The sequence below is a fragment of the Sphaeramia orbicularis genome, chromosome 11 (genome assembly GCF_902148855.1).
Source record: "Sphaeramia orbicularis chromosome 11, fSphaOr1.1, whole genome shotgun sequence".
NCBI lineage: Eukaryota > Metazoa > Chordata > Actinopteri > Kurtiformes > Apogonidae > Sphaeramia > Sphaeramia orbicularis.
In genome coordinates, this window is record NC_043967.1 from 5077206 (window position 1) to 5082450 (window position 5245).

Genomic DNA, 5245 nt, shown 5'->3' on the forward strand with positions numbered 1-5245 from the left:
GGTTCAACCCCTCCAGACCTATTACATCCTCAGCAGTCATTAACGCCGCTATAAACAGATGTGACAACTTTTGTTTGTGAAAGAATTCACCATGTCGTCAGCAGCTGGAACCGTTGGACAATCAAATGAAATTATGAAGATCAAATGAAGTCATTTACAAAGAAATTATGTACATTTGTGTGTTTCTTTATTCACCGCTGCACTTTTTTACTGTGTTTACCTCCATCTTGCTGATGACTTGACTGAATTATGGCAGATTTCTCCTACCCCTACGTTTGTAGTGTGGCCCTGAAATATCTCTGTTTGGAAGGTAAAACACCCCCTCCCCCTTAGCCCCTCCCCTCCAATTCATCAAGAATCAGGCCACCCCTACCCCTTCACATGAACGCGCAAAATGGAGGGGTAAGCGGAGGGGCCAAGGGGTGAGTTGAGATTGGGCCACAGCCTGGGGTCAAAATGCAAAATGTTTGAAGTAGGTCTGGTAGATCTACTTCAAACACTGTCTGCACATGATAATACATGGACTGTACAGGTTCTGTCAGTGGAACATTTATACATCTATTGGATAAATGGATACAAACCAACATATATGTGGAAGAACACACCATCATATACCTGGAAAATAGCAGCAAATCATCATTTTAATAATTTCAAACAAATTGCAGACCAGTGTTATCTGACCACCAGCTGGAGATTTAAATGTTTGTGAGAAACCACCGAGGTATATTCTGATACATTCTGGTAACACTTTGTTTTTATCTCAAATCAGGGTAAAGAAATAATGACGGTGGAAATTTAGCCTGTAAATCATAGCTGTCAACATATGGCCGGTGGGCCAAAACCGGCCCGCCAAAGGGTCCACTTCAGCCCCTGGGATGAATTTATGAAATGCAAAAATTACAAAATGTATGATGTTAACAATGTAGGATGTTAAAATCGTTTAGTTCTGGATCCACATACAGACCAATAGGATGGCACTATCCCTTGCAACTCCATTTCGAGGGAGACAGTGAGGGAGGGCCAAGGGGAAGGGGTAAAGGCAAGGGGGAGGGCCAAGGGGTGAACTGGGATTGGGCCATAGACTTTTCTGTTGCATTTGGAACCATCTATAGGCTATGATAGGTCATTACAGTGGCCAGTCTAACTGGTTGCTTGAAAAGTTGCTTGAGTTGAATGTTGATTGTCTTTGCTATAGCAACGGTAAAAAAAAAAAAAAAGAAAAGAAAATCACCCAGAAGACTCTGTAGAGCCACCGTCTGCTTGATATCTGAGTAAAGGGTTATCATGGCTTAACTCTTTCAAAGCACTTTAGTGTTAATACATACTATCAATCTACCAGAATTAACTGATGTAGCTAATAACTGAATTCTGACAAATGCTATATTGTCTATAAAAGTGTTTTGTTTGTTTGTTTTATGGCTGCAGGCAGTCGTGCTGTTGTGTCTGTTTGTTTCTTGCTCATTCCCAGGCACATTTTTCAGACGCTTGTGGAAAACAGTGTTTGTGTGTGTGGGTGAATGCTATCACTGTCATGGCTTCTACAGATGTCGGTGCTGGCTGACGTCCTATCTGACACCAGGTTTCCTGGCAGTGGATACAGGTGCTGTCCCAGCTTCTGTAGATTTTGGCTGAAAGTCTCACTGCTGAATCATTATTCTGTATCATTTCCTTATCTTGTCTAAATGGTGTATTTTGCTGCTGTGTCCATGAGTCTGCTGCATCTTTGTTCCTCTTTTTTTCTTTTAAGGTCAAATGTGTGTTCTTTTATTTTCTTTTTTAAACATTCAAAGAAAAGTAAAGAAAATACTTCTCTATAATCGAGGCATAGATTTAATACACACTCTCTACCAATAAAGACCCAGAACTACTTTTTGTTGTAACTTCCAATTGATTTTTTTCCTCTATACATCACCATTACCAAGTGATTTATTACCATTACAATATTATCCTTTCCATGTTTGCAGTGACAAACAGGTATTTTCCTAGATTTCATTTCCTGACCATGAAAGTACATATATAAAAAACTCAGTAAATTCAAAGGATATGTAGCAAAAGTGAAAAAAAAAATCGAAGAAAACATGGAATTTCCAGCAAAACATACTGTATGTCCCAAAAAAAAATTACAATAGAAATTTAAGCACTGGTAACTTTCAAAATAATTAAACAATCTAAATGCTATTTCAGTTTATGAAACTATAACTTATTACCCACATTTTGCAAAAAACCTCATTTAATTTGGTTCAGTGGTCACAGAAATGTGGATCTGTGTAAAGCATGTCATGGGTTCAATTCTTCTTTCTTTTCTTTCTTTTCCCCATCAAACCTTTCTCTAAACTCCCATACCCTGTCCAGACTGTGGTTGTTTCAGTGAACCTTAACACTATGAATGTTCTGAACAGGAGTTAGCTGCTGACCAACCAAACCACATTTGCAGTTTGAGAATTGGATCAGTAAGAATCCAAGTGAAATGCTTGTCAACAGATGTTAGCCTCTTAGGGAACAAATGCAAAATGGTAATTGATAGATCAGTTCAATTCAACAACTGAACCGCACACGAGTACACACCATTGATATAATGTTATGCACAGAACTTCATTTCATTTGTTAGTTGCCCTGTCAGTTGTGAGCAGAATATTTTCATTCATATGGATGTTAAGAGCATCCAAGTGCCAAACTTGAAAGAAACAAACCCATGACATTTACACAGATCCACATTTGTCTGTGACCACTGAACTGTCACGCCCGCTCATTCATCCTTTCTTTTACTGCTCACTCTTTTCACCTGCTGCTCACGCCCACTCATTCATCCTTTCCATTCCAACTCACTCCTTTCACCTGTCCTCATCACCCACACACAATTTAAGCTCTCTCCTCTCTGCTCTCCTTGTCGGTTTGTGTCTTGCTACCACCTCATGCTCACCCGGATCACCCTCTACCAGCTCCCCAGTCGATCAGATACTGCTGGTAACACCCTACGGTTGTGAGACTTTGTATTTTGTTTTGTGCGTGCTTAACATGCTTTCCTGCCTTGTCTGCAGCGTTTGCCGTCTCTATGTTTTTTGGACTATGCGTGTCTAGTCCCGCTCCTTGCTCTGTTTTCTCAGCTCAATAAAGAGCCTTTGCCTGGACCTCCCAGTCTGCTTGTGGGTCCTTATTCCCCCATGACATGAACCGAATTAAATGGGGTTTTCTGCAAGACGTAGGTAACAAGTTATAGTTTCATGCCCTAAAATAGCATTTAGATTGATTTCTTATTTTGAAAGTTATCAATGTACAAAGTCCGATTGTAATTTTTTGGTACATACGGTATCATTAATTTGACATTAAAAAAAATGTCTAAAATCAGTGGAATTTTTCAAACTACATGGATTTTACAGTTGAACCAACGTTGCAGATGATGTTTCTATGTTAACTACAGAGACTGTGGATGCGTCTGAAAAAGACATCTGAGGCTGCTGAAAAGATGAAAAACTGCATTTATATAAAGCAGTGATATTTTTGCTTTAAAAAAAAAAAAAAAAAAAAAAAAAAATGGAATTCTTCCTTTTCCCACATTTTCCTGTGGTCTCCATAAACTGTAAATGTTCTGTTGGGTCTGAATTCTTCATTCATTCAACTCCACAGGTCCATCTTCAACCCTATTTCTGAGTAATGACACCAGAAAGGTGGTTTGGAGCGCTGGTCCTTTAAATGCACATGAGTCACTTCAGGCCCCGCCCCCTCCAGGTTGTCGGCTGTGCCGCTCTATCCCGTTCAACCAACAACTGAACATTTGAGGTAGTGGGCTCCAAGTTTTGACATATTTTAAGTCTGGACTACAACCGCTGCTGCTGCCAAACAATTATGGAGAAATACTGGAGAAATGTTGGTCTGAAGTCTGAACCTGATATGAGCAAATGTGGAGACGGAACTAGTTATAGACGGAACTAATTAAGAAGGAATTAAAACAAGTTCAAGAAATCCACTGGATTTTTGTCCAGATGAATATAAAATAGTTTTGCAGCAGCTGGAGGGTTCAAATTCAAACTGTCTGAACTATTAGGGTCCAAATACACAAAAAATGAACCACAGACTAAGAAAAGTGGGTTTAGACAAATATGAACCCTTTAAGTTCTTTCACTGTATTGATAGGATTAATGGATCAACAGTTTTATTAATGTACTAGATGCTATTGGGTGTTTGAGGGTTAAAGATGTTGTGTTGAGGACAGAGCGGTACAGAAAACAGAGTTACAACACTTCCGTAGACTACCATTGTTAAAAATGGCAGATGAAATATGGACCTCCTTCTGGGTTCTGGAGGCGGGGCCAGGAGTTCCAAACATTGAGTATGGTGTCGTCTGAACACATTCATTTCTATGTGTTGATCTACCAACTCCAGCTCTAAGTTGATCAGATATGGTCATCCACTGATCCAGTGTATTTCCTGTATTAGTGACATTTTGCTATAATTTCTGTTTTCTTTGGTCTGTGTTAGCATTTGGATCCATTTCTATCTGATCCAACTGTTCTGTTGGATTTTCAGCTGTAGTCCTATAGTGAGATAGTTGGATTGGTCCGGCTGTTCACATGGAACCACTAGAACTAGAATGATGGAGGTTCTAAGGTAAGGTACCGTTAGTCCAAATGTGGTTCTGTGGGTTGGTTTTAGTTGTTCTGTTGAACCTGGTGGTGTTGAGTTCAGTTTGTCAGCTGAGGTCATGTGATGATTAGTGTCATTTACTGTGGTACAAATATGGGTCTACTTTGACACTTATTTGATTCTATTTGTCATTTATTAAGATTTCATAATGGTTTCATGTGATGCCTGTCAGTAGTTTTATTTGTCCTATGCTCATTTCGTAAACCTACTTGCTGTAGTTATGAAACCAGATGGATAAGTCTATGTCAAATGTAAAACTTTCCAGAGTCATAAAGTCAGTCCTATCAGTGGTCACCACACCGCTCAAAAGCACAACTGACACTAACATACATACAGTAGTACAGTGTTTGTCAAACTGTGGGGTGGGCCCCCAGGGGGGTCATGGGATCAGTCCTGGGTGTTTTTTGTTCTTCAGGTTAGAACATGTATCAGGTGGGACTAATGTTTGATGGTTGGAGCACCCTGGACTCATTTTATGGATGTCCACCAAACCAATCTACTGCCATGGTGATCTGTCACTAGACTAGACAAAGAGCTTAGGTTTGGACAATGGACAAGGACTGGACTGGAAAAGACACATGGACACATGTTTGTGTTTTGGACC

At 39.8% G+C, this 5245-nt stretch overlaps 1 long non-coding RNA gene across 1 annotated transcript; it reads right to left on the reverse strand.

Annotated features, from left to right (window-relative positions):
• Positions 1-1867: 1867 nt before the first annotated feature.
• On the reverse strand, positions 1868-4885 carry LOC115428805 (uncharacterized). The gene is made up of 3 exons (XR_003936689.1): positions 4579-4885; positions 2098-2100; positions 1868-1880 (listed from the first exon to the last, which is right to left on the reverse strand). It is a non-coding gene; the product is annotated as an uncharacterized LOC115428805 (long non-coding RNA).
• Between the last annotated feature and the right edge of the window lie 360 nt (positions 4886-5245).